The following is a 19,183-nucleotide window of genomic DNA, read 5'->3' as shown; positions in this document are numbered from 1 at the left end:
TGTAAAAAAGATGATAAATAATACTAAATTAAGTTAATGATTGAATAGACGCTAAGATACTGTGCCAAATAAAACCGAAAGTATCAACATTCCCAATACAAATCATCATCAAACTAATTCAAATAAACAGATTCACTGCAATGCATGCTGGGAGTGATGAATGAGTTTTGTACTATGATGTTAGGCCTTGCATGAAGCTTTCTTATTTTTAGATTGTCACTATTGTTGAGTTTGATTCATTCAACAATTAAAGTTTTTTCTGTGTGTATATTTTCTGTCAATTCAGAAAAATAAATAAGCCACACCACTGATTTAATCTCACACGGTAGTATCACAAAAAACTCTGTATCAATAACACAATGCACTCCTGAGCAATTTTCGTGAGCACCCATTATTTTCCTTGGGAAGCTGAAACTCTGGTGCTTCCAGTTTGGCTTGTTGCCATGCCCGATGTGGCCAATTTCAATGTATGAGCTAACGGGGTCTCACGTCAAGAACCTGGAGAGATTAGTGAGTACAAAATTGAGGAAATGGCTTGGGCTACCAAGATGCCTTGCCAACATAGGACTGTACGGGAATGGAGTTCTCTCTCTTCCCTTTTCAAGCCTGGTGGAGGAATATAAATGCACGAAAACAAGGTTAGAGATGACGCTCATAGAATCCTGTGATCCCCGTGAAAGAGATGCTGCTTCAACAGCGGTTGGAGATACAAAGGCAGCCCTCAGAAATAAGAACATGAAACAAGTTCAACATGGCAGATGAAGACTTGGTTTGGTATCAACCACACCCACATGGCGAAAAGCGACACCAATGGAACAGCGTAAGGACAGGACCTGTCAGACGGTAGTCGAAGAACTTGCCACTGTTGCTGAGAGAAGCAGCCACTGGTTGTGGTTTAAACTGAAGGACACGATATGGGCTGCCAAATGACAACGTAATAAAATGGTGTTGTGTGTTGGAACGCTACGCCATACGGAACTGGGGGCACTGTTACAGGCATGTTAATAGAAATGATAAAAAGGTGTTTATGTAAATTGTCTGTTCCAAATGCAAACAGTTTATTTACATTCCTCTGATCACAAGAGAGAGGGAAGAACCTATGAATATTCAGTAAAACTCTCATCATGATCTCTCCACTGTAGTTTTGCTTTTAGCAGGTGTTACCGTTAGTAATTTTTCTGATTATTGAAAATAATAAAAATAATTTTTTAATGTATTTTTCTGAAACTCAGGCTGAACTCTGTCAGCCTGAGTTTTAAGATCGACCTGATGGCTCTCTGACTGTCAGCTGTAATGTCTATTATTGACTTATACTGACTATAGTACAGTCTGGATACAGTCTCTGTAGTGAATTGGGGTGATCGGCAGAATTGAAAGCCTGTATTACAAGGATTCACTAAAAAACAAGTTCAGCATCACCAGAGACACATCCAGTAAAACAGTGACATTGCAAGGAAACAGTATGTAAGCTCAGGACACAGCTGTGTATTATTGTGCCAGATACAAAGTGACAGACACTAACCGCCACCCTGTACAAAACTAATTTTGATAACATCAATAGTCCTTGAATGTCCTTGAAAACACTATTAACTGTATACTAATGTACTGTAATTGGCTGTTCACTCATTTATTTACTAAGGCTTTATTTAAAAACTTTATTTTTGGTATCCCATTTGCACAGAATTCAAAATTAGACACATAGCATGTGGTAGGGAATGGAAAAACTGTGAGTGAAACTGCAAACACATTTCTTTAGTTCTACATAAATACTACAAATCAAACAGACCTTTTAAAATTTCTTATTTTTTAGATATAAATAGTCAAACTATGGAGTCCATTGAAAGCACAGTTCAGAAGATGCCTGGAGATACTTTGATTCTTTCCTGCCGTGGATCTGGATTCAGCTTTGACTGCTGTAGCATGCACTGGATCAGACAGCAGGATGGAAAACCTCTCGTGTGGATGGGACGTGTTCAACCTATAAAGGCCAAGGCCATGATTACTCCAAATCCTTTGTATCCTTCATATCCTTTAAAATCACCAAAGATAATTAAACAAATATGACATACCTGAAACTGTCAGGACTGACAGCAGAGGATACAGCTGTGTATTACTGCGGAAAACAAGCACAGCAACACAAAACACTTTGAATAGATTGATGCATTCGATATTTTGCTGCTAGGTCAACAGGTGGCAGCAAAGGATGATAAGAAAATTGACACGCTAACATATTCCCATAAACCATATTGTTGTTTTACACATAAGCATTACAAATAACATTATATTTGTTAGATGGCATCCTTACCACAATTTATGACAAAAAAACAAATATTTAACAACCCAGGGAACCAGAGGAATAGCCAGGAAACACAAAATACTTCCTGTTTTAATTAGTTTTGGCCAATATCAAGACCACCTAGGTTTGATTTATTCATTTTTGTAACCATATTTTTCTGTGGTTGTTTGTCAATTTCTATGTTTCTCTTCATGAAACCATTTGACATGAAATACGTTCTTACATGCAACATCAAAGGAATATTCTGGGTCAGGTTTACATTATTTGTGGCATGTATTTTAGGCTGTTAGTTGAAATAATATCAGCTCTCATTTAACCTTATTTAACTTGAATGTTATTTAATTCTTGTCACAGTGTTTTATTTAAAAATTTAATTATTTGATACAATAAACTACTGTAGCCTACAAACTGGGAAGTTTGGCTTATGGCCATCATCGCAGTGTTCTTGTTTTATTGTGCAAATTCTTAAGTGGGAACTTTGAGAAAAATGTACTCTAATCTATTTCACTCAACCTATTTTAAGACATGAAAATTTTACTCAATCTAAAGAAAGATGCAGCAATGATGTTTATATTTTCATTCTGTTGTTTTAATGTTTGTTTTATTGACATAATAATTCTGTATTAATAAGCTCAAAATACAAATCTAAGGTCTGGTTGGCCCTTCCAGTATAAATGTGCTCCTCAGGTGGATCTGGAGGAAGTTTAGCACCTCCAGGATGAAGAGAATACTCTTATTATTCATTGTACTCTGCTGGAGACTCTTATGTGAGTTTCATTCTTCTGACTCTGAACACTGCGTTTGTTAATCTTTTTTTTGTTTGTGTTTAGTTGCTTTTTACTCCTTCGCTTTCATTTTGGTATTTTTTTCTCTTTATTAGGTGTGCGGTGTCAGAGTTTGGAGTCCATTCCTAAATCTCCAGTACTTCAAAAGATTGGAGAAGGGCTGAAGGATACAATTTTGGTAATTATGGAATGAGCTGGATACGACAACCTACTGGAAAGCCCTTAAAATGGATTGGGCATATCGACACTTCCGATGGACGGACATGGTATGAGAAAAGCATTGAGGGAAGAATAGAAATAACAAAAGACAACAGCAAAGGTGTTTCGTATCTGAAACTTTCTGGTCTGACAGCAGAGGATTCTGCTGTGTATTACTGTGCTCGGCGAACACAGTGATACATTGAGTGTTACAGATATACAGAAACCTCAAGCACGTTAACTGACAATGTTACATATGCAATGTTGCATATCAATTTTACTCCTTGACAGGCTTCCACTAAACATTTTAACTTAAATAAATGCTGTCTATTTTGTTTCCATCTCTTGTGTTATGTTTATTTATTAATATCTGATACCAACACATAATCACTGAAATAATTAAATAATCACTGAATCAAGTTTAGACCATTTAATAATAAACAAACAAACAAATAAATAAATAAATAATACGCTGCATCAAGTAACATTATTTGTGCTATGAAAAAATCTTGATGGACATTTCAAGTTCAAAAATATTTGCATTGTTAAGAATTTTTTCAGTTGAGGTTTTTTAATTTTATTTGTATTCCATTTTACTTCAAAATTTTAATTAGATTTAATTTAATGCAATTTTATTATTTGAGAAATCGATCAGTAAGAAGGTGATGAGTTTAAAACGGGGAGTGTTGGCATGACTGGAAAACTTGACACTATGACACTCAGGTACAATAAGGGGTTGTATGCAAATATTCCTCCCCATGAGTTTAAATATATAAACCGTTTGATCTTGAGAACCTAATTTCCTCTCGAATCATGTTCTACTCATATCTGTTTTTGCTGCTGTCAGCAGTGCTGACTTGTAAGTACTAATACCTATAGGCCTATAGCAGATTTCTATGCTTTTCTAAACGATTCATTATTTAATACTTTTACCAGGTATCCTTTGTGTTGAACTGACTCAGACTGCCTCCAGTGTTGTCAGGCCTGGTGAGGCTTTGACTCTGTCCTGTAAGTTGTCTGGATATTCACTGACTGATAGCAGCTACGGCTCTCACTGGATACGACAGGCTGCAGGAAAACCTCTGGAATGGATTGGATGGATTAGTAGTGGTGGTAGCACACCAATCAATGAAAAACTGAAAAGCACCTTTCAAATTACCAGAGACACATCCAGCAACACATTTACTCTACAAGGACAGAATATGAGGACTGAGGACACAGCTGTGTATTACTGTGCCAGAGAGTCACAGTGATATAAACCACAAGCACTTCTGTTCAAAAACAAACACGAGAAGCAAAACCCAAAGTTCCAGAAAAAAAAGAGAAAGTACATAAGTCTCTTTTTTCGTAAAATCTTCAGATTATTCCTGAATTTTTTTCTGTACATAATACATGTTTGTAATATCTCACAGATCTCACATCTGATCTTTTATTTGTAGAACTTACCTCAATGAGCAAAAAAGAATTTCTGAAAAGAATGTCGAAAAATGTATTAATCAAAAGCATTTGCAAATAAACAATGCTAAAACTACTTTTCTCAGTACAAACCTCAAACTTCATAAAGAACACTGTGAAATGCCAGCATTTACTTATTTTACAGTACAATATTGCTATGAAAACTGCATACAATGTTTGTTAAGAAGCCCTTTTGTTGGAGAGTTGGAGAGCATTTCAGCATTTAACATCAGGCCGTGTCATTGTGATTTTTTAAACTGACTTCACCTGTAAACAAAGATATTAATTACGGATGTGTATGTCTGTGTGTGACTGATAGCATATCTTTGCAGTATTTTAGAAATATTACAGTATTTTAGTTTAACGGTTTACAGAGATTTTGCTTCATACTAAAACTGTATCAAATGTAATTACAGATTCTGTTCATGGATTCTTATCCTGAATCGTATATGGGTTATTTAAAAACACTTTGGAACTGTCTCTTAATATAATCCAACCATTTTTGATATTCTGTCAATTGAATCTGTAGGCTATATGTAAATTATCTGTTCCATATGTAAACAGTGGGCATGAGTCAGTTAATGTACATGCCTGAGATCAAATAGTGAGAACGGGGCATCTGTATGTTCCAAACGTGTATAAATTACTTTGTTCTGGTGAACACAAAGGAATATATTTTAAAGGAATGTTTGTAACCGAAAAATTATGCGGTAGCATTGACTTCCTTCTAAGTATTTCTTATGAGTGTGTACATGTCAATGGTGCCCTAAAACTGCTTGGCTGCAAACATTCTTTAAAATATTCATGTTCAGCTGAGCAAAGATTTGGAGCAAGTAAATTATGACAGAGTTGTCTTTTTTGGGTGAACTATCGCTATTTCATTTTGTCAACATGTAATTTATTCCTTATTTTCATATTAGTAATCTGTTATGTATGATAATCTTAATTGAAATCATATATTCTCGTAACAACACTTCAAATTGATTGTTAGTAAGTTTTTCTTGCATTAATATTGATGTCCATCCATCCATCCATCATAAAACTGCTTCACATGGCTCCATTGGGTTAATAAAGGTATTGTGAAGTAAATCAATGTGTTAGTGTAAGAAAAATATCCATATTCAAAACTTTATAAAGTGAAATATCCGCCTTCCGTATTCAACTTACGAAGAAACTGTGTGCCTCTCGCAGTTCAAAACACTTAAGGTACACATCACATGTCACATCTCTTGCGCTTTTTCGGAAAGTGCAATACAGTCCGCGGGAGCTGGATATTTGACTTGAAAAAGTTTTAAATATACTGTATATATATTTCTTACCAAAACCCATTGAGTCACTTCAGAAGGCCTTTTAAAGGCCTGAGTGTGAGGACATTTTCATTTTGGGTGAAACATTCCTTTAATAAACAAAGGTGGACAACTTCTTTGTATTCAGCATAATAAATGTAATTTATAATGCATACCATAATTAATCATAATGCAAAAGTGTGTACCAAATTATTTGCAGGAAGCATATACAATTACATAGATTCAAATGTATGCATGTTAATATAATGTTGGTTTAGGGTAAATTATTTGTTTTTTAATAAATTTAGTGTGCATTCAGATTAAGATGCATTGATGATAAACCTTTGATTCCTGATCACAATACTGTATACATACTGTATATATACCTGTTTTTTTATTAGGTGTCTGCTCACCGCAATATTATCCTTGATGTGCCAGTGGGGATCTTATTCGAGGAGACTGATCTTCAGATCCTCAACTCATTGCATCTGACTCATTCGATTAGAATAATTCTTGAAGGCCAAGTTGTGATGAACAAAATGCAGGACCTCTCACAGGCAATCTGTCTGCTCTTCAGTCTGATTCACGCTCTAGACCTGAATTACCACAAATCACTCAATAACACGTTTAATTTCATCCAGCGTATACTAATTTCAATAGGACAAAATCCTTTCAAGCCTAGTCTGCAGTCTCTGGCAAACCAGCTATTTTCTTAAGAAATGTCACTGTGATACTTTAACACTAGCCTTTATTTTGGGGTTTTCCCCCTTGAGTTCTACAATTGATGTGAATTAATTTGGGATATTGTTACAATTGTACACATCTTTAGTGTGGTTACGACCCAGTTATATTTCTATTAAAGTATAATTTGTACTGTAATATTGTGACATAGTATATGGGCCAAAGACAATGTTCAGTGACAATGTGCCGTGTTTGCACAAAGATTTAATGGTGAAATGTAGTTCTTATTATGATTATGTTCTGTACATTAAAAATTGTTAGGTGAAAAAAGTGTTGTACAATTGATGTACTGCTAATTTTGTTGTCACCACCTTTGCAGTGTTGCTGTGACCCATTTCCATTAAAGTATTATTTTACTGTATTTTTATTAATGTGACATTTTGTCAATAAAAATTCAAAGATTAAATATGCCATTCATTGTTTTATTTCAGTTCGGTATGCACAAAGGTTCAAAAATAAGAACAACATTTAACATTTGCATGTTGAGTTAACTTGAATTTATAACTACACTTGAAATTAACACCAAGTTAAGTGAACAAAAATATTTAAGTACATTAAATAAATGCCAAGTTTGGTGAACTGAATGATTTAAGTATAGTCTACAAAACTGCCAAGTTAAATGAACTTAAAAATGCAAGTTTTAGAAGACTCCATAACTAAATTAAACAGAGGCAACGAGTTTACTCAATCAATTTAGTCCAGTCAATTTATTAGGGTTTTCAGTGAGCTGCCTGTGACAACGTTGCACATCCTCCTGTCGTATCTCTTCTAGATTGGTTCTACTTATGTGGAATGTAGCCATCTTTAAGAATCGTCTGATAAACACCTGACCGATCATTTCTGACTTCTATCTCTTTCCTACTCTTTCAAAAAAGAAAAAATCAATAATAAACATTTTACAACTTTGCTCTGTATACTGTGGTAGTCGATAATGCGAGGTTTTTCATTGCACTTTTGCTTTTTGTTGTCCTTATACTGTTCCAATTGCTTCCATTGTTTGTGTTGTGGAATTTTCTTATTCCTTAAACTAGGTGAGTCAGCCCAGAAAAACGAAACGCACAGAGAGGCATGAGGTTCTTTGCAAAGAATTTTATTGTTGTTTAATCTGCATCATAAGCAATGAGCATGCAGAGAAAAGGCACTCTTTCCTCTTTCACACAGAGTTTATGTAGTATTCAAACGTGACACCCCTCCCTTTGCCCTCCATCAAGAATCCCGAGGTGGTTTACGAGAAGTGATGCCCCTTATTCCAAACAGAACATCTTGGCCTTTGCTCGAAAAACATGATAAACGCCTCAAAAACAAAGATAGACACTTCATGAAGCAAGGATAGAAAATTTCCATTACATTTGCCTCATCTGTAAGTCGCTTTGGATAAAAGCATCTGCTAAATGACTAAATGTAAATGTAATTCTGCAAAATGCCACAGTGACAGACTCTGTACAAAAATATTATTACTCTACACTACATAAGGTTTTCACAACTGATATGTGAAATTAAGCATCAATTACCCTAAATATAAATAATTCAATAAGCACTATTACTAAAACAAGTCGGTGGCAGTAATACATAATTTCACATTAGTTTAGTGTCAATACATAAACACAGATTGTGATTAATGAAATTTTTATAATAGAATTGAAAATTTGCTCATTTGATGTTTGACACATTTCTAAAAGTTCAAATGGCTTTGCCTACATGTAAGGTGGTAGTGTCATGATCGCGGGTGGTGAGACATGGACAGAGGACCCAGGTGCAGAGAGCGGGTAAGGGGTTAGCATATATTTAATAAATAATAAAACAAAGACCCACATGGGGGTAACATAACAAAACATGCCATGGGTACAATAACAAGACAGGACTAAAACTACCTACACTTAAACAAGACTAAAATAAACTATAAACTTTAAACATGAACATGTAGGCTAGACTAGAATAGACACGTGAACTCACCACACAACCACAATGAACCAGCACAAGACAGAAGACACAAGGGCATTAAATAAGAGAGCAAATCAAGGGGGGAAATAGGTGTAGGGCATGAATCAATAACCAGGTAACGAGAGGATGGGAACAGAGACGAGACCAGAGAGAGTCTATGGAAGGCCAAAAGGGCCATGAATACCTCTCTCCACACAAAACATGAGATTCTGTCATGATCCTGCAACTAAACCAAGAGAAACATGAAATGATGCGGCAGAATCATGACAGGTAGAGGGATAATCTAGAATTGCAAGATTGATGCAAGTAGCAAGTTTGCTAGTCTGTTTATTTGTAGAATAAAGTGAACAGTACTCAGCTATCCATTGCCAAAACAAACCACACACAATAGCACAATTGCAAATGATCACTTGTGGCAACATACTTTTCTTTTAATTAATAAATGTATTTTGCACTGTGTTCTTGTTATTTGAATTCCCAGCTGTCTGTATGCAAATCTCCTGTTCCATATGTAAACAGTGGGCATGAGTGAGATTAAATACACTCCTCTGATTATTAGATGGGTGAGATACTTTTATTCTGTCAACCACACTGTAAAATACAACATGTTCTCTTCATCTTTAGTGTTGCTTCTAGCAGTAGTTTATTGTACGTATTTATTTTTCATTCTTTATGCAATAGATTATGATACATTAAATTAACAGTTTTCAATTATATTTCCTTTTTCTGACGAAATTTTGATTCTGATATACTTTTCAACAGGTGCAAATGCAGAGGAACTTTCCCAACCTGAGTTTTTGACTGTTCGACCTGATGGCTCTCTGACTATCAGCTGTAAAGTCTCTTATTCACTTACTAGCTATGGTACAGGCTGGATCCGTCAACCTGCAGGGAAAGCTCTGGAGTGGATTGGAGTGATCTATTATGATGGAAGCCTATACTACAAGGATTCCTTAAAAACCAAGTTCAGCATCACCAGAGACACCTCTAATAATATAGTGACATTGAATGGAAACAATATGCAAGCTCAAGACACAGCAGTGTATTATTGTGCCAGACACCACAGTGACAGACTCTTACAGCATCCCTGTACAAAAACATTATTACTCTTTAAGTTTTCACAACTGATATGTGAAATGAAACCACAATAAATAACTATACACATTATCACAGCTGATGCTGAAGTTAAACAATAAATACCCTAAATATTAATAATTCAATAAGCACTACGTCTAAAACAGCAGGTGGCAGTAATGCATTTTAGATTAGTTTAGTGTCAATACATAAACACAGATGGTGATTAATGTAATTTTTTAAATAGAATGGAAGATTTTTCTGGTTTATGTTTCATTTTTTAATTTTTTGTAGTTGAATTTGCTTTGCCTAAATGTAAAGTTGACCGACCTGAGCTGGTAGAGGGATACTCTAGAATTGTAGCAAGATTGATGAAAGTAGCATGTTTGCTAGTCTAGTGTTGTGATTGGTAGAATAAAGTGAACAGTTGTCAGCTATCCATTGCCAAAACAAACCACACACAATAGCACAATTGCAAATGATCACTTGTGGCAACAGAATCTTCTTTTCATATATACATTTATTTTGTACTGTGTTCTTGTTATTTGAATTCCCAGCTGTCTGTATGCAAATCTTCTGTTCCATATGTAAACAGTGGGCATGAGTGAGATTAAATACACTCCTCTGATTATTAGATGGGTGAGATACTTTTATTCTGTCAACCACACTGTAAAATACAACATGTTCTCTTCATCTTTAGTGTTGCTTCTAGCAGTAGTTTATTGTACGTATTTGTTTTTCATTCCTTATGCCGTAGATTGTGATAAATTAAATTATCAGTATTAAACTGAATTTCCTTTTTCTGAAGTAATTTTGATTCTGATATACTTTTCAACAGGTACTGATGCAGAGGAACTCTCTCAACCTGAGTTTTTGACTCTTCGACCTGATAGCTCTCTGACTATCAGCTGTAAAGTCTCTTATTCACTTACTAGCTATTACACAGGCTGGATCCGTCAACCTGCAGGAAAAGCTCTGGAGTGGATTGGGGTGATCTATTATGATGGAAGCACAGCCTACAAGGATTCACTGAAAAGCAAGTTCAGCATCACCAGAGACACCTCTAATAAAATAGTGACATTGAATGGAAACAATATGCAAGCTCAAGACACAGCAGTGTATTATTGTGCCAGACACCACAGTGACAGACTCTTACAGCATCCCTGTACAAAAACATTAATCCTCTTTAGGTTTCCACAACTGATATGTGAAATGAAACCACATTAAATTACTATACACATTATCACAGCTGATGCTGAAGTTAAACAATAAATACCCTAAATATTAATAATTCAATAAGCACTACGTCTAAAACAGCAGGTGGCAGTAATGCATTTTAGATTAGTTTAGTGTCAATACATAAACACAGATGGTGATTAATGTAATTTTTTAAATAGAATGGAAGATTTTTCTGGTTTATGTTTCATTTTTTTATTTTTTGTAGTTGAATTTGCTTTGCCTAAATGTAAAGTGGACCGACCTGAGCTGGTAGAGGGATACTCTAGAATTGTAGCAAGATTGATGCAAGTAGCATGTTTGCTAGTCTAGTGTTGTGATTAGTAGAATAAAGTGAACGGTAGTCAGCTATCCATTGCCAAAACAAACCACACACAATAGCACAATTGCAAATGATCACTTGTGGCAACAGACTTTTCTTTTCATATATACATTTATTTTGTACTGTGTTCTTGTTATTTGAATTCCCAGCTGTCTGTATGCAAATCTTCTGTTTCATATGTAAACAGTGGGCATGAGTGAGATTAAATACACTCCTCTGATTATTAGATGGGTGAGATACTTTTATTCTGTCAACCACACTGTAATATACAACATGTTCTCTTCATTTTTAGTGTTGCTTCTGACAGTAGTTTATTGTACGTATTTATTTTTTTCATTCCTTATGCCGTAGATTGTGATAAATTAAATTATCAGTATTAAACTGAATTTCCTTTTTATCTGAAGTAATTTTGATTCTGATATACTTTTCAACAGGTACTGATGCAGAGGAACTCTCCCAACCTGAGTTTTTGACTGTTAGACCTGATGGCTCTCTGACTATCAGCTGTAAAGTCTCTTATTCACTTACTAGCTATGCTACAGGCTGGATCCGTCAACCTGCAGGAAAAGCTCTGGAGTGGATTGGGCTGATCGATACTGATGGAAGCCTATACTACAAGGATTCACTGAAAAGCAAGTTCAGCATCACCAGAGACCCCTCCAGTAAAACAGTCACATTGCAAGGAAACAATATGCAAGCTCAAGACACAGCAGTGTATTATTGTGCCAGACACCACAGTGACAGACTCTAACAGCCTCCCTGTGCAAAACACCATTATTATTCAAGTTATTTCCTCTTCTAAAAGATGTTAAAGCAAACCTTTTGATATTACTGTGCGAACGTGACGTGTCTTTGTGCAGCCCACAAGGAAAACAACAAATAGCACAGTGGCGTACACAAATCGTGCCATTCCCCAGCAAACTGTGAAAACAGTTTATAAATGACAAACCTTTTTGTGGGCTGCAACTCTACAGCTGTTTTGCACTAAAATTTAAGCACATCAAGCGTTTGATCTTGAGTCAAATGTTTAATATACGATTCTAGAATTTGCATTACAGGACAGCTGTTAGACTGGGATAGGCTGCTCCCGTTGCTTCACCAGGAACATTTTAAAAAGGCATTTAGTTGAATGTCCCTGTTCCATTTTTATATGTGACAAATCTCTCTAAACAGGCAAATTGTACTTTAAACAATTCAAAGCGATACAGGGATGCAGGTGAGTGCTGCCAGTTCACTGACATATTTGTGCCATAAATATTGAATGGAAAGATCTTCAGAAAATAAAACTAAAGTTCGTTAACTATAAACAAGATGGCCAATTATTATGGTATAGGCCTACTGAGCCTAATTTTCTCAGATTCAATGTTGATGAATGAGTTTGTCTCTTATCTTCTGTTGCTTGGTGACAAACTGTATAGGCTGAGCCGGTATATGCAAATTTACTCCTTAAATTGAAGAAGGGACATGTGAAGACACAGCTGGCTCCAATACATCTCAAACCATGATCTCCTCATCTCTGTGGTGGATGCTGTTGTTAGCAGCTATTTCTTGTAAGTCTTCAAAGTCATTGGTTCTTAGTCTCTTCTATTTACATGTCTGATTTTAAGCAAACATAACACTAAAATGTTCAATTTTTATAACATGTCAGGCCTTATATTTACCAGGTGTTTATTGTGTTGAACTGACTCAGCCTGCGTCCAGTGTTGTCAGGCCTGGTGAGGCTTTGACTCTGTCCTGCAAGGTGTCTGGATATTCACTGACTGATAGCCGCTACTGCTCTCACTGGATACGACAGGCTGCAGGAAAACCTCTGGAATGGGTTGGAGTGATATGCGGTAGTGGTGACACATATTACAATGATAAACTCAAAAGTAAATTTCAGGTTACTAGAGACACATCCAGCAACACAGTGACTCTACAAGGACAGAACATGCAGATGGAGGACACAGCTGTGTATTACTGTGCCAGACAGTCACAGTGCTTTGTTCAAAAACTATGTAACCCAAACATCTCATTAGAGATGAAGAGGACTCAACACCAAGCACCAACCACAGTCTGTCTCTCTGCAAATAACATTTATTTGCCAATCCTGATTATTGTTTAACAGATAAGTGGAATTGGCAAATAAATTTCATAATCCAAAAAAACAGAAACATAACAATACATCTACAGATCACAGGGTTTCCCAGTTATTTTACATAGCGAATACTTCACCAATAAGTGCACACTCACACTCCATCACAAGGAATATATCTCAATTCACTTCAAATTCCAAACAACAATAATCACAAACATCTAATCAATACACTTATATCCCCTCACCTTAGCATATTCATATGGCATATATAAAATGAGATCCCCAGTTCATTGGTCCACAATGGACAACAAAACACAAACAAACAAAATCAAAAACAAATAGAAATCAAACAATAACTTGAATCACTTTGCCATTCAGGACCCAGTTTAACATTTGGATCAAACAAAAATACTCATTAAGCCACTATTGTTTCTAGTAAAAAAAGTATCGTACTAAAGTTGCGGCTATGATGGAGGTTTCTCTATCCACGTCTTCACCTTAATGGGGGGTTCGAACCTGGGTGTCCTTCATTAAAGAGGGTTCAATTCCTTGAGCTTGTCATCAAGGTGGCGTAGTCGGTTAGTATATGTGAATCTGAGACAGCTGCAATATTTGTGCCAGTTGTTCCGCTGGGGTTATGGGTATAAGATTTTACCACACGGATAGTGTATTCATTACCAAATATACCCCCAATTCGACCCCCCCCCCCATCTGGCCTATTTCTGATATGCTCTTCACCTCTTGTACACCTCACTCAATATACATTGTCTGAACTTGTTTTTTATACAAACAGGAACAAACAAGTAATGCCGGACTGGAGGAGGAGTTTATGCAAAGCTGTCATGTATGTTTCTTATAAGTAGCAAAGTGTCTCTGATTCAGACATTGTCACTGAATATTAAGAATCAAGCAAAAATGAACCGAATACTTCATTCACTCCTGATGATATTATTTTTACACGGTCAGTAAATAATCTCTAAATAATTATACATTCATGCATAAATACTTTTTTGAATTACCTTTACGTATTTTGCTGACTTTTCAATGTATAACTATTATGTTTAATGTTCCACAGATGTTCACTGTCAAACCTTCAATCAATCTCCAGCTGTACTGAAAAAACCTGATGAATCTTTTAAACTGATCTGCACTGCATCTGGATTTACATTCAGCAGCTTCTGGGCAGCTGTAGTGAGACAGGCTCCTGGAAAAGGACTTGAATGGGTTGCAACTATTACCACGTCCAGTAGCTCTATCTACTATTCCCAGTCAGTGCAGGGACGATTCACAGTGTCCAGAGTCGACTCCAACAGTCAACTGCATCTACAGATGAACAGTCTAAAGACTGAAGATACAGCTGTGTATTATTGTGCTGTAGACTCACAGTGAATCGGTTCAATGACAGTATAATACAAAAACTACTTCCTCATTCCTGTACGATTAAAATGCTGCAAAACTAATTTAACTTAAATATTGTTGCAATATATAACTTTAACTGAATAAAAGACACAACATTACTTGTTTCATGCGTTTGAAATCACTCAAGAAGGAATTTTCATCAGTTGTGTGTCATCTGCAGTGAGTCATTCCCAAGATGTACTGAGTTTTTCCAAAAGGTGGCACTCTTTCCAGCCTTTTGAGCACAGATCTGTCCCATCTCACTATACTTCAAGTGGTTAAGGGTAATAAAACATCCCAAAACCAAATAGCGTTTACACAAAGTACTCAAAGCAAGTAAAAACTGAACTGAATACAGAAATAAATACAAATCAACAAGGTGTTTGTGTCTTCTTTTAGTGAATATGTTGATCAAACACAGATGAAACCTTGAAAAAGGAAATAAAAATGTAAACTTTTTCAAATTAACTTCTTTATCTATGATTTGATTAATAGATTATTGTCTCCTTCCATTCTAACAACCACAGATAACACATAATAATCAAAATAAATAAAAATGCAAAAAACACCTCAATGTCTTGGACAACTGATATGGCTGTATGTAAATTCTCTTCCCGCTCTTTGTACAAAAGTGAAGTCTTTGTGTCTGTGGGTCAGTATGAGAGAGACAAACAAACATGATCTTCTCATCAGCTTTATTACTGCTGGCAGCTGCAGCATCTTGTGAGCTTTACTGATGTCTTTAAAACACTACCAAAAGATGATCTTTATTTCTGTTAACAGATTATTATTATACATTTTTTCTTTGTTTTCCTTAGGTGGTGTTTTCTGTGTTGAGCTCACTCAACCTGAATCTATGGTTGTAAAACCTCAAGAATCATTTTCGATCTCCTGCACAACTACAGAATCAAGCTACTGCATGCACTGGATACGACAACCAGCTGGAAAAGCACTGGAGTGGCTTGGGTGGATTTGTAGTGGTGGTGAAATTAAAATGAAAGATTCAGTAAAAAACAAGATCAGTTTTACTCAGGACACTTCAAAAAACACGGTGTTTCTGCGAGGAAATAATTTTCAGACTGAGGACACAGCTGTGTATTACTGTGCAAGACAACCACAGTGACAAAACAAACCACAACACAGTGGAAAAACTTCTCATGTATTTTCCTTCATTAAAAACATATTTTAATAGTGAAGATTGATGACAGTTTTTCTTTTGGCATTTAGATTTTAAGTAATGATAAATCTATTAAATTCATATTTTACTTTTGTGATATTGTTATTTGTTTCTTATTTTATGCTCAAGTAGATGAAAAACTTCAGCCCTGTATGAAACTCCCATTTTACACTTTCAGGGCTGGTTGGCATGATGGAGCATCAGTATCCAGCCTCAAGTTAAATGTACAAACATTTATATACACAGTAAACATGTACTGATCATTTCTAATACATTTAACTGAAAGACTATGATTGAAAAAATAAAGGCCACAGAGTGCTGTTGACTCCTTATTGTAAAACATCAGAAAATTACTTTGATCATAACCTTGTTACATATGGCTTATACTACAGATTACTCTTAGTACCATCCTATGTATATTGATTGTCATTTTTTGTCTATTGAATTGAAATGCAAATTTTTTAAAGTGAATTACAATATTTGTGCAGAAGAAAACTATTTTGCATCACTGCAAATCTCCACCCTTTTAAGGTAAACATGAACACACAGTCATAATAAAAGTGTCTGAGAGTCAAACAGCACCCCAGCAGAGAAATAATACCAATTCAACCATAACCATGCGCTGTTTATCAGTACTGCTGATTCTAGCAGCTGTATTCTGTGAGTATTAAACTCAATGCAATACAAAGAAAACCTGATTCTTGTTTAATTGATTTTAATTCAGTGAGATTGTTTTCACAGGTGTTGAGTGTATTCAGCTGGACCAACCTGCTTCCATGGTAGTTAAACCCGGAGAAACGTTTTCCATCCCCTGTAAGATTACTGGATATTCAGCCTCAGGCGGTGGCTACACAAACTGGATACGATTCTCCAGCGGTAGAACGATGGAATGGATTGGATGGTTTTATAACTCCGGCAGCAATGGTGTCAAAGATTCACTGAAAAATAAGATCAGTTTCTCAGCTGAATCATCCAGCAACACAGTTTTATTAACAGGAAAAAACTTTAACACTGAGGACACAGCTGTGTATTATTGTGCTCGTAACACACAGTGCCACAAACTGCCCCAGAACCTGTACATGAATCTCCCTGTTGCACATAAAGAGCAAAAATTGTAATTTCTTCACATAATGAAAGAAATTATTCATTGTTGTAATATACAAACTTAATTTAAAAATTTTTAAAGAATGTATGCTTACACCAAAAAATACCTAAAACTTCTTGAGCCCTGAGTACTTTAGCTCACACCTGAAGCCTTTTTTCAATCAATTAATTGAACTTTGTGTGAACATATTCTACTAAATAATTTTTTTTAAAGAGTAGAAAAGAGATAGAAATCCGAATTGATCGGTCAGGTGCTGACGGAAGAGATGTGTTTTCAGACCGTAGAGCGTAGGGATCTGGCAGGTACATACAGTACATCTACATTAGCGAGTGAAGTGGTGGTCTTGTAGGCCAGGAGCAGAGTCTTGAATTTGACACGAGCCACAATTGGGAGCCAATGTAACTTAATAAAGAGAGGAGTAATGTGTGCTTTTTTCAATTCAATGAAGACCTCTCTTGCCGCTGCATTCTAGATCATCTGTAGAGGTTTGGTTGTGCAAGCTGGAAGTCCAGCCAGTAGCGCGTTGCAGTAGTCCGGTCTGGACAGAAAAAGAGCCTGGAGCCTAGGACTTGCGCAGCATGCTCTGATAGAAAAGGTCTAATTTTCTCAAACCAAGCGTCATAATGGGGAAGAAAGGTGATTTTAGTGACGTTGAACGTGGCATGGTTGTTGGTATCATATTCATATGGCATATATAAAATTAGATCTCCTTAGCTTATTCATATGGCATATATAAAATGAGATCCCCTCAGCTTATTCATATGGCATATATAAAAAGAGATCCCCTCTGTCAGGTACAGAAGGCAAGGACTCAAATGCAGATTCAAATAATAATGTTTAATCAAAAGCAAGACAAGAAGCAGAGCTTCAGACAGTTCAGGGCAAAGCAGATGCAAGGTCAGGCAGGCAGGTGGTCAGTCGAGGTGCAAACAGAGTCCGAAGGGGTAATCCAAAAGAGGCAGTACAACAGGCAAGGGTCGGTCGAGGTGCAAACAGAGTCCAGAGGGAAAAAGCAAAACTCGTAATCCAAACTGGTGCAGACTAACAGAGAGAATCCAGATCTAAGTGGCAGTTCAGTCCAAAACAATAATCCAGTGCAAAAACTATAACTAGAAGAGAGCAGGGTTAGCATAAATAATCCGACAAGGCAAGAGGCTAGAGTGAGGTAGACAATACAACGCAACAGCAACGAAGGAGAGAAACAGAGGGGAATATAAAGGAAGGAAAATAATGAGCGATAAGAAACAGCTGTGCGCTGCTGAGCCGCTCAGCAGATTGCCAAGCTGCATCAGCTGTGCACAAGGAAAGGTGAGTGAGAACGTGAAGGAAGATCAAACCCGGGACCTGACACCCTCAGCTTATTCATATGGCATATATAAAATGAGATCCCCTCAGCTTATTCATATGGCATATATAAAATGAGATCCCCTTAGCTTATTCATATGGCATATATAAAATGAGATCCCCTCAGCTTGTTCATATGGCATATATAAATGAGATCCCCAGTTCAAAAATAAACAATTTTTAATCGCCATAAAGATTTACTGTAGTTAAAAACATTTACAATCAAGTATAAAAATCAAATTAAAATATAAAACGTTAAACCTAAATTCAAGGATTTAGTAAAGATTAATACCTGTATTTAATTGCTTAATTCTCTGAAGCACCAAACACATGTTTCTTCAAACGGGCACTACAACACAAGGCACATATAAATATTAAAACTAAGCAAACTTGCTGACCAACAAACATCATTTTCTGAAGGGGCACTCACCAATTCAGTTCTATTAATCAACTGGTCTTTTCGTCAGCTCTTACACAGCCTTAAATTCCCACACCACATGGTGCCTTAAAGATGAAGCCCCTAAAATTGGATTTCCATTTATAATAATCTGACCTGTGGGATTTGTAGTAATAAGGGATTACTCACTCAATTTACACAGTACACTGGGAAATAATGTGTTCTTAAAAGGTTCTTTAATGATAGTAAATGTTTTATTTAGAACCATGTCTTCTGAAGAACCCTTTTTCTGCTGAAAGGTTTCTCTAAAACCACACTAGAATGCAGTATGTCAATACACTTTCCACAGAA

At 36.0% G+C, this 19,183-nt stretch overlaps 1 gene segment (V, D, J or C); it reads left to right on the top strand.

Moving 5' to 3' along the window:
• Window positions 1–16,552: 16,552 nt before the first annotated feature.
• The window catches only part of LOC306893567 (immunoglobulin heavy constant mu-like), a 146,787-nt gene continuing 144,156 nt past the window's right edge, over window positions 16,553–19,183 (top strand). The window contains exons 1-2 of the C gene segment in view: window positions 16,553–16,646; window positions 16,728–17,027.

This window comes from Barbatula barbatula (assembly GCF_947034865.1).
Source record: "Barbatula barbatula genome assembly, chromosome: 5".
NCBI lineage: Eukaryota > Metazoa > Chordata > Actinopteri > Cypriniformes > Nemacheilidae > Barbatula > Barbatula barbatula.
The sequence above is the reverse complement of the archived record's forward strand: the minus strand, read 5'-3'. Positions and strand labels throughout refer to the sequence as shown.